The following is a 12,459-nucleotide window of genomic DNA, read 5'->3' on the forward strand; positions in this document are numbered from 1 at the left end:
CCTAAACATGTCTTTAAAACAATAAGAAATATTGTAGGAGATTACTTACTGCAAAAAAAAAAAAGTCTGAGAAATTCCCTATGAACATTTTTGTAGTTTATCAAACAAATTATTAAATACCTCAAATTGTAAAGTCAATGATTTTTACTTCAGTTTAGTTCAGCAAAGATAAATATGAGGTTTGTGGGAAAGGACTTTGATATTTTACGATGTTATGTTTCCTTCTAGCTTGTAGATTTTTTTTTAGATTAGCAATACCTTATTAGTAGACTCAGCAATTTATTTCTCTTTTGAAGGAAGAAAATTTTAACCCATCTGCTGTTGGCATTCATTGATTTTAGTTACATGTTCATAGAGATTTTGATGAAATGGTACATTTAGAGTAAATACAAATGAGCTTTCCAGTTTTCCTTTGTTTTTTTAATTTCTGCCTTAGATATAAGCAGAAACTAATTTATTTAAGTTTGGTCTCTAAAATGTCAACTTGATTTCAGCTAATGAGACTTCACAAACAGGAATTGCTTTTCAGACTAGTGGATTGTACTAGTTTGAAAGGCTTTATATTTTCCCATTAACAAGGAAAAAAGTTGTTATGCCAAACAACCCGTTTTACAGTTTAAAAAATTCATTTTCAGTGCTCTATTTACCTCAGAGGTAATTCTAAAGGAGGTAGGGGAGGGTAATGAAAATAAAATCAAAATACTGAGTAAAAATCAGTTTATGCTTCCTGGAAGAAAAATACTCTATAAATTCAAGAGATCTGAATCAAATGACTTAACCTTTTGGAATTTGAAAGAAATTATGTAGTACTCACAATTTGGGTTACTGAATTTTCAGAGTAAACAAAATGATTTATAAGAGTAATATACAGGCCATATTACAGTGAAAATCATATATGTAAATTTTCTTGTTTAATGTTTCCATAAGGACAGCTTTTTGTATCTAAGAAAATGTTCATTGGGGAAAATTTTTTTAACTAAATTTTTTAGAATAGTCCTACATTATTTGCAATTAAGGGGCAACTAGAAGAAAAAAATGTGGAATATTTAATGTCATTATTTGTTTCTTTGATTAGGCATAAAAAGTAAATCACTTATTTTGCTTTGGAATATGGATTTTTTTTTCAGTATCTAAAGTTTACCTGGTTAGCCTTGAGATTTCCCAATGAGACAAGTCAACGTAAATTACGTGGGTTTTGCTTGTTTTATACCTTCTGTTGTCTTTTGATCATTTGAGAACCTTTTTTAAAGTACATGACTGAATTTTTACTTCTTAGATGGAGGTTTGAGTGTGAAATTCTTTTCTTTTAACACTTTGATATGTTAGTGTAAATTAGTACTTTAATAGCACTACTAGGCTTTATTTTTTTATGGAACATGATTTAAAATTTTTTGAAGTGTTAATCTGGCAGTGCTTTAAAACTCTTCATTATGTGCCAATACTGACAAGAAAAACAGTTTTTTTAATGTATTGAATTCACTATGGTATTCAATAAATTCTATTTTAAAATAAAATTTGAGTTTGTTTTATTTTGAATGGTGAAAAATAATTGAAAATGAACTAAAAGCTACTAGATCATGTTCACATAAGGTGAAAATGATAATAATCACTTATGAAATTGTGTGGTTATTTTAAATCTGACAAATTATCCATAAAACCTAGATTCCATAAGTGTCATTTACTGGAAATTTATATTGACACATAATAGCTCTTAATAAATATTTATTGAATTGATATATCTATAGACTTTTTTTTACCAAGAAACTATCCTACCTGTTGTAATGAACATCCCTGACATTTGCAGCTTTGCTTATGTTCTCACAAATTACTAAGATCCCTGCTGCCATTGTATGGGGTATTTTTTTTTTTTAAACTTAGATGTGGATGGCCCAGATATGTATCTGTAGTGGTTTTGTCTCAACCATATGTTGAGGAGTCCTGTTCAGAGGAAGCTTGTTTCATCCCACAGGCCCATATACCTGAAAAGATGCATAAGAAACTGGAAAGAGAGGCTCTCTTTAAGAAGAGAGGGGATAAGATGGGTTGAGCACAGGAGTGAGAGGGAGACTTAGTACCTTTTACATTTTCTATCATATACTTCTATTAAGATTCAAAATACAAATCATAAAAATCTGTTGAATTATTTTCCTCTTAATAGGTATTCATACTAATAGATGGTTAACTAATAAATTACTCATTTTTCTTAAGATAGTAAGCCTTGGAAACAGTCTAATATGTATAGTGGGAGAAGAGGGAGAAATAACCAGTTGTCATGTTTTTTGTCTTGAAATTTATGTTCTGTACAAATTTATTAGCTTGAAATTCATTTTTTGCTAGAAAATAAGAGTAGAACTAAATTTTATGAGCTCATTCCCATTTCTATAATCCCATAAAGACTCTAGAATTGAGATCAGAAGTTCTCAACTTAATATTTCTTTGTGGCCCTTAACCAAATGACCCACACAAATTAAAAATAAAGCAAAAGTGGGAATTCCCTGGCAGTCCAGTGGTTAGGACTCAGTGCTTTCACTGCTGGAGCCAGGGTTCAGTCCCTGGTCCAGGAACTGAGATCCCACAAGCTGTGTGACCTGGCCAAAAAAAAATAAAAAGTAAAAATAATGAATCACTGAAAAGCATTGACAATGGAAAACAATGTCCAATTCCAGGCAACACTAATGATAACAAAGTATCCTTCCTAAAAATTTTGGAAATTTCAACTACCTGCATATGAGCTCTTAGAATAGACACTTGGCACTTGCAGCAATAGCCAGACTCAGCAGAATTCTGGAGAGAGAGCTCTGTAAATTGCAGTAAGGCACTAATTCTTAACAGCTCTCTTAGGAGGTTATGGGTACAGTAAGTCCCCTACATACGAACGAGTTCCATTCTGAGACCGTGTTCGTAGGTCCAATTTGTTTGTAAGTCCAACAAAGCCTAGGTACCCAACTAACACAATCGGCTATATAGGGTAATAGGTTTATAATACTTTTCACACAAATAATACATAAACGCAAACACAAAAAATAAAACATTTTTCATCTTACAGTACAGTACCTTGAAAAGTATAGTAGTACAATGCAACAGCTGGCATACAGGGGCTGGCATCAAGTGAAGAGCCAAGAAGAGTTACTGACTGATGGAGGGAGAGGAGGTGGGAGGTGGTAGAGCTGAAGGATTGTCAGCAATAGGAGACAAGGAGGGCAAGCTGCAATTTCATTCATGCCTGACGTTGATGGCACAGGTTCTGTTTCCTTGCTGGATTCAATTCTATCTACCCTCCTGAAAAAACGATCCAGTGATGTCTGGGTAGTAGCTCATTTTTTCTCGTCATAGATGACACAGTAGCACTGGATTGCATTCTGAACGGCTGCTGCAAACTTCGTGTACCATTCTATGTTCTGGTCCTGTGCCTCAAAAACTAACAGTGCCTCGGGACTTCCCTGGTGGTACAGTGGTTGAGAATCTGCCTTCTAATGCAGGGGATGAGGGTTCGATCCCTGGTCAGGGAACTAAGATCCCACATGTAGCAGGGCAACTAAGCAGGCATGCCACAACTACTGAGCCCAGGCACCACAACTAGAGAGAAGCCCGTGTGCCCCAACAAAAGATCCCACATGCGGCAACTAAGAACCAACACAGCCAAAAATAAATTAAAACAAAAACAAAAACAAACTAATAGTGCCTCCTCAAATAAAGACTATCCCCTTGCCATTTCCTGCATAGTAAATCTCTTTAGTTCTTCAATTACTTCTTCCTCTTGTCTCTCTTAATCCTTTCTCTGGGCTTCCAATTCCATCAGGTCTTCATTAGTAAGCTACACAAGGTAAGTCCACAACAGCACAACCACTTGTAGAGGATGCATGCACGTGACAATGTATGCCAGACATGTGAACTAACGTGATTGGACACGTGAACACAGGTTTGCATCTTTGAAAGTTCACAACTTGAAAGTTTACTGTAAATAGTTCTTAACCTTAGCTGTAAATGAAAGTCTATGGTTTGGCATGTCCTTATGTTAAAAACAACTTTCCAGTTTAGATCATAGGGTCACTTCTTTAGATAAGTGGGAAAGGTATCAATTGGATTCTAATTAATAGTTACGTGTTAACAGGCTCTGCTAGCTATGGAAAACCAAGTAATTTTTTACAAATGAAGAGTGCTTCATCCAAAAATTTATTATATGTGTTTGGAACACTGATTGAAGCCTCACGTATTATTATTTTTTCTATAAAATCTACCCCAGCCCCTTTCAGTGCAGAGAAATAAAATAGACAAATTCAAGTGCCAAGTCCTCTCCATACTCTTCTAAACGTCTCTCAAAGAATCCTGGTACTCGCTATCCCCACTGCCACTAACTCAATTTAATTCATCTGTACTGTAACAGACTTTTAATTGGTCTTCCAAATACTAATTTCACTATCAATCCCCCTTCCATATCGTAGCCAGTGATCTTTCCAAGATGAAAATCTAATCATGCAATTCAAGCACTTTAAAAAAAACCTTTAATAGCACCAAATTTGTTTAAGAATAGTCTAGATACCTTAATGTGGTTTTTCTAGTCCCTGTTTCTTTCCAACTTAATCTCCCATTATTTTCCTCTCCTTCATTCCTGCCCCCTTACACTCTTCCTAGGAAGCTCTTCTAAACACACTCCCACCTCCCACACCCAGCCATCCCCTTCAAATCTCAGTTTAGGTATCACTGTTTGGAATGGGAAGAGATAAATGTGGAAAGAACAAATACAATTCCTTTATGGAGTTTTATTAAAAAGGAAGATGAGAAATGGGCTCAAGAAATAAGTTTGGTAAATGGGAAAAGAATTTGAAAAAGAATAGATACATGTATAACTGAATCACTTTGCTGTACACCTGAAACTGTCACTGTCACAACATTGTTAACCAACTATACTCCAATATAAAATAAAAAGTTTAAAAAAATTAAAAATTTTTTTAAAAAAGAAGTTTGGAATGGGGGTGGGGTATTGACAAGGGAAGAAATAACAGCATTTGTGAATGTTAATGGGGATCCAATAAAAGGGGATATTTTGATGATGTTGGAAAGAGATTGGAGAATTAACTAAGTTTATTTCCTTAAGTAGGCCAGAGGTGATGGGATCTAGTGCCCAAGTGGAAGGGCTTGCATTAAATAGAAATATGGAGCGTTCGCCTCCAGTAACTGGAGATAAGGTAGTGTATGTAAGTATAAATGCATAATAGGGAGGTAGATGTGATAGGCGTGGGCATGGAAAGTTCTATTCTGATTGCTTTTATATTCTGACAATGAAGTGCTAATCAGGGTCATCAGCTGAGTCAGTTTCGGGAGCAGATGCAGAAAGTTTGAAGAGAAAGAAAAAAGTTAATCTTTCAAAAGTAAGAATGATTGGTATAGGGACAGGTTCTCAAAGTGTGGTCCCTGGCTCAGCAACTGCATCACTTGGTTAAATATGCAAAATTTTGGTCCCCACCCAGACCTGAATCAGAAACTCCAAGGGTGGGGCACAGCAATCTGGTTTTTAACAAGCTTTACAGGTGATTCTTTTACAAGCTAAAATTTGAGACCAGGCATATCAGACTCACTTGGAAGGCTTATTGAACCACAGGCAGCTGGGCCCCAGTCTCAGATTTTCTAATTCAGGTCTGGGGTGGAACCCAACCAAGAATTTCCATTTCTAACAAGTTCCCAGATGAAGTTGGTACTGCTGGCCAGCGGACCACACTTTGAGAACTACTGGTCTAAGGAAATATAGTATGATATAGTTGCATCAGGGGCATATCATGAGGTCCGTAGTCTTAAATTTAAATTGGACTTTCTGTTTATGTGTGTATGTTTCCCCAGCCACATTCAGTTATACAGGTATAATATTGAATTGAACCAGGGCTGTGATTTAGCCAAGCAAATTCAAAAGCAAAAGAGGAGCAAGGGAATTTAGGATGTGTGTGAAGGAGTGAATATAACTTATTAACCATGAAATTTAAGCTAGGTAAAGAAGAACATGAGGGTTTGGGGGGCCGTAAATGACGGTGAAAAGGTGTTAGGATAAATGCATTATAGATACCTATAGAACTGAATGATTGTTGGGTTTGGAATAGTAGAAAAAGTTCAATAGATGGAAAGTGGTGGTCCAAGATGATTGTTAGAAGTGGAAATTATGAGGAATTGCCATTACTGGTAATGATAAGGTCAATGTAGGTTTCCCAGATCAAATACATGATGCCCATTTAAATTTGAATTTTAGATAAACAATGGATACTTCTTAGTATAAGTATGTTCCAAAGTATACTTAGAAAGGGTTTATTTTCATCCATTATGCTGATCTTACAATGGGACCCTTCAGCCTAGTAACCTCTGTCCTTCAATTTTGGGATATTTTCTTAAATTATTTGGTTATTTCCTCCCCTTCATTTTCTCTGTTCTTTCTTTCTGGAATCCCTAATATATTGATGTTGTACCTCCTGTCTTACCTGTTTTCTCAAATATTCCACCTCTTGTCTTTTTGCCCATTATCTGGAAGGTTTCCTTAACAGTATCTAATCCTTTTATTGAATTTATTTCTGCTAACATTTAAAAATTTCCAAGAGCTCTTTTTTGCTCTCTGATACTTTTTTTTTATTGTATTCTATTGCTGTTTCATTGATGCCATATATTCTCTTAACGCTCTGAAAATATTAATCGTAGGGTTTCTGTTTGCTTGTTTTTGAAATTGTCCTCTGTGTATAACCACCGTTTTCTTTCAACTCCATTTTTGTGTGTTATTTCTTAGAAGCTTTCTTCAGAGAGAAGGTAATCTTTAGTTTTCTGCTCATGTTTAAGAGTGAGAGGCTAAAAATACAGTTGGACACTCTGAGCACATAAATGGGCTTATTAAATGTGAGGTACATTGTAGGATGATCTGGCTTTGCTGCTGGGAAACCCCAATACCAGTATATTTAAATGTTTTCTCTTGGGATGATCAGATTTCTCAGAAAAATGTCTCCAAATCTTTTGGAGTCATGTGGTTGGGAAAGTGTTGAGGGTCTCAGCATTCTACATGCAAACATTCACTCAAACACAATTTTCAGTCTGTTACCCATGCACACCCTCGATTGTAACTGGTATCATCCCAGTCAGTAAAACCCCTGTTTTACTCTCTCCAAAGAACAAAGCTCCAGTTTTCTGCCAGAGTCAGGGAAAAAAATTTGCCCAGCTACATGAAGTATAAGAGGAGATTTGTGATTCTTCATGAATGATAGGATTAGAAAATAACAATTTTGTAATCCCACACGAAATAATTGGTTTAGGCAATGATCATCAGTGTATAAAACCATTAGATGAGAGGAGGGCTAAATCTGTCAGCACCTGAAATCATTGATTAATCTTAGCATTGTTAAGTGTGGGACAACCAGACAGTGTAGGCATTTCAACATGGTATAGTATGAAGCACAAAGCACCATGAAGTGTTCTTCCAAAAAAAAGATAACCTGGAATCTCATCAAATCTACAGCACAAACTTCCAACTATGGGAAATATAGAGGATGAAAGGAGAAGTTAAATGACACTCAAGGGAGCAAATTTACAAATACAGAATATGCAACATTCTCAAGGACAACTGAATTGGTTCTTGTAATAAATGAATACCATAGGGGGAAAAAGTGTGGAAGGAAGGGCTGCTCTAAATTAAAAGACTTTTCTGTGACATGACATCCAAATCACTTGTGTGGATGCTGTTTGGATCCCAATTTAATAAACCAATTAAACAAGACATTTGTGAGCCAACTGGGAAAATTTGGTTATGAACCAGATATAAAACAATACCAAATAATATTGTTTTTTTAGATGTGATAATGACATCATGTCCATTTTATTAAACAGATGTATTTTGAAGTATAGAGAAGCAAAATGGCATGATGTCTATGATTTATTTTATTTTATTTTTAAAATAATTTTATTAATTTTATTTATTTATTTTTGGCTGCATTGGGTCTTTGTTGCTGGGCATGGGCTTTCCCTAGTTGCAGCAAACGGGGGCTACTCTTCGTTGTGCTACGCGGGCTTCTCATTGCGGTGGCTTCTCTTGTTGTAGAGCACCAACTCTAGGTGTGCAGGCTTCAGTAGTTGTGACATGCAGGCTCAGTAGTTGTGGCTCGAGGGCTCTGGAGTGCAGGCTCAGTAGTTGTGGTGCACGGGCTTAGTTGCTCCACAGCATGTGGGATCATCCCTGACCAGCACCAGCAGACAGATTCTTAACCACTGTGCCACCAGGGAAGCCCTATGATTTTCATTTATTTTAAAAATAAACTAGGGGCAAAGAAAACAGTTATAAAAAATGTTTATTACTTGTATATTGCATAAATAACATATATGCATACACTCTAATTCAAGAAGCCTGATTTTCATCCTCTCAATTATTCAAGAACTATTTATTGAATACTTACGATATACCAGGCACTGTACTAAACTATTGGGGTTAGAGATTAATACTTGAGGGTCTTCCCTGGTGGTGCAGTGGTTACGAATCCCCCTGCCAATGAAGGGAACACGGGTTCGAGCCCTGGTCTGGGAAGATCCCACGTGCCGCGGAGCAACTAAGCCAGTGTGCCACAACTACTGAGCCCACGTGCCCTAGAGCCCGTGCTCCGCAACAGGAGAAGCCACCGCAATGAGAAGCCCACACACCACAACGAAGAGTAGCCCCAGCTCACTGCCAACTAGAGAAAGCCTGCGCGCAGCAACGAAGACCCAACACAGCCAAAAATAAATTAATTTAAAAAAATATTTGAAAGATTCCAGGTATTTTTGGTGCCATTTTATTAGCTTTCCTCTTACAAAACAGGTTAATTCTTTTGAAAGAATGCCTAAGAAAGAAAATCCATTAATCCTCAATCCAAATTACTGCAAAATTTCTTGGAACTGGTTTAATAGCTCTGCTTATACAAAGGATTTGCCAAACATTTATGAGGGTCTCATTTTAAGTGACAGGGAAATTGATCATAAAACATATACTTCATATATTGGCTCTCTTTTTAATTGTTTTGATGCTTTAATCAATTTTAATTGTTTTAATGTTGCCAGTGTTCTTCAGTTTTCAACACAGTGTCCCCTTCTCAGGTTGCTCAGGGACTTAATGCTGGTGGCAAATCCGTTTAGGGAGAAGTTAGAGCATGATTAATGTGAAAACAATCATATAAGCCAAATATTTGGACCTAGTGAAGTAAACAAAGAATCTTGATTAGCTGATTAAATAGTTTGAAGAAAAGATTTTGTGAAAGGCTGAATCATATATAATCTGTTCTCTATTATTAGTAACAGCTTTCTCAATGTGTTTTACTGTCACAAGAGGTAATATAGAAGAAGTGTTAAGGACATAAACTCTGGAATTAGGCTGCCTTGGTTGAAACTGTGGTTCTGCCCTGTGCCTCAGTTTCCTCCTCTGTACAATAGGGATGATAATAATAGTATGTAGCTCATAGAGTTCAGAGGACCTAAGTTAATACAAGTTGAGTGACTAGAATAATACCTGGCAGAGAGAAACCATTCAATAAATGCTTGCTCTTCAGTGTTAGGAAGTAAGGACTCTGATGCTTTCCAACTGTTTTACTATGGAGCCTGCTTTTACTTATCTGAATGTAAACCTCTATACACATTTGTGTGGACATCAAGATGAAGCATGTTTTAAATAATTGTGGGAAGTCATAAAACCTGGCTAGTGTCAGAGATAGTCATCACTCATAAACTGCACTATTTATTGGTCCCTTTAAATATAAATTACAATAAACTTGCAGCATTCTAAAAATACTTTTCCTAGGTTAAAATTTAGCCTCTTTATTATTAAATACCCTAAAACCACAAAGAATCTGCTAATGTTTAAAACGGTTGTTTTATAATTGCCACATCCTTACTGCAGCTGTTGATGTGTTTAAAACAGCAAAATGTGCTTCTGAAACATTCTAAATGTAAATACAACACCAAGTATTGTATATTTTAGTTAACAAATTTAAATTACAAAAACCAAGAGGAAATTGTGGACTAATCACTGACATTTTTTAGATTGACTGAGTTTTTGTTTTTGTTTTAATCCATTTCTCCTCTACAGTTTGGAAGTTATATAATCCATTTCTTTTCTCATGGTTCTTAATCTTATTTTTTTAAATGTCCTTATGAAACATGAAGTCTAAAACACTATGGCTGTATCTATCTTCTTCCAAAATAATGAAAGAGACTTGGAGTGATGGTCTTCAAGTATTTTTGTTTACATACCACTTAAAATAATTTTGAGAAACTACTATGGATGGATGGATATTAACTGGACTTATTGTGGTGAACATTCTGCAATATATACATATATCAAATCATTATGATGTACACCTGAAACTAATATAATATTATATGTCAATTATATCTCAATAAAATATGTATCAGTGTAAAAAATACTATGTAACCCTTGTATATTTTATCATAATTTAAAATATTTGCAATAAATGTAATTAACAGAATATTAAAAATTTATAGACTTTAAAATGTAAATTTTATCACTTAGATTTTAAATATGATTTGATACCCATCATTATTCATTTAAGAAAGGTAACCTTCTCAAGAATAGGAAATCTTGCATTATTCTTTTTTTGTCCTTAACTTGTGTTTCTATTCTACTTTGCCCATATGCTTTTAAAAAAATTAATACACTTTATTTTTAGAGCAGTTTTATATTTACAGAAAATTTGAGTGAGAAAGTATAGAAAGTTCTCGTATACCCCTTTCACAACCCTCCCCCCTCCCCCCAGTTTCCCCTATTATTAACATCTTGCATTAGTGTGGTACATTAGTCACAGTTGATAAGCAAATATTGATACTTTATTATTAATTAAAGTTCATAATTTACATTGGCATTCACTCTTTGCGTTGTACATTCTACAGGCTTTGACAAATGTATAATGACATGTATCCACATTACAGTATCATACAGTTAGTTTCACCGCCCTAAAAATGCCCTGTCCTCCACCTGTACATCCCTCCCTCCCTCCCTCCTCTCAAACCTCTGGCAACCACGGATCTTTTAAATGTCTCCATAGTTTGCCTTTTCCAGAGTGTCACACAGTTGGAATCATACAGTTTGTAGCCTTTCCGATTGGCTTCTTTCACTTAGAAATATTTATTTAAGTTTTCTACGTGTCTTTTCATGGCATGATAATTCATTTCTTTTATCACAGAATAATATTCCATTCTGTGGATGTACCACAGTTAGTTTATCCACTCACTGAAGGACATCTTGATTGCTCTGAATATTTGGCAATTATCAATAAGGCTGCTATTAACAACTATTTGCATGCTTTTATGTGGACAAAAGTTTTTACCTCATTTGGGTAAATACCAAAGAGCACATTTGCTGGATCCTATCAAAAGAGTATGTTTAGTTTTTGTTGTACTATCTTCCAAAGTGTCACTACTATTTTGTATTCCCACAAGCAATGAATGAGAGTTCCCGTTGCTCCAATTTCTTGCCAGTAACTTGGTATTGGCTGTTGGGAGGTCTCAGCCCCTTGCCACATGTACCTCTTCAGAGGCTGTTTGAGTGTCTTTTAAAAAATATATTTATTTACTTTGGCTGAGGCGTGTCTTAGTTGCAGCATGCATGTGGGGTCTAGTTCCCCCACCAGGGATCGAACCCGGATCCTCTGCATTGGGAACGCGGAGTCTTACCCACTGGACCACAAGGGAAGTCCCAACACCTTTTTTTGAATGAATATATTCATCCTCCAGAACTGATTGCTCACTGAAGGTCAGCATATGTGAACTTCAGGGCTGTCTGATCACCTGTAAATTAAATAATTTATTTTCAGTAGTTCAATTAAGGTGTCAGTGGGAAAAAATGCACAACCTAAAAGCTGAGAATTATGTTTTATTCAAGAACATTACTGAGTACTGTAGCCTGGAAACAGACTCTCAGATAGCTTTGAGAAACTGTTTCAAAGAGGTAAGGGAGGAGCCAGGTTATGTAGGAGTCTTTACTAGAAAAAGACATGTAGTCGAACATCAAAACATTACTGCTAATTACAAAAAAACAGATATCTCAAGTTAATGATGTTAGTGCTTTTCTATGTATGGGAAGATGCAAGAGTCTGGGCTCATTGAGGGACTTCCCTGGTGGTCCAGTGGTTGAGAATCCGCCTTCCAATGCAGGAGATGCCAGTTCAATCCCTGGCGGGGGGGAGGGGGGGGGCGGGAATAAGATCCCACATGCCGCGGGGCAACTAAGCCTGAGGCTCTAGAGCCCACATGCCGCAATTACTGAGCCTGTGCACCACAACTAGCGAGATGCCCGTGTGCCGCAATGAAAGATCCCGCATGCCGCAACTAAGACCTGATGTAGCCAAATAAATAAATAAGGGTCTGGGCTCATTGAAATTATTCCTTTGATATGCATCTTAACTATCTAGAGCCAGTATCCTGTCTTTCTCTATCCTGAATTCCCCTCAGAGCACAAGG

The sequence above is a fragment of the Globicephala melas genome, chromosome 2 (assembly GCF_963455315.2).
Source record: "Globicephala melas chromosome 2, mGloMel1.2, whole genome shotgun sequence".
NCBI classification, from domain to species: Eukaryota; Metazoa; Chordata; class Mammalia; order Artiodactyla; family Delphinidae; genus Globicephala; species Globicephala melas.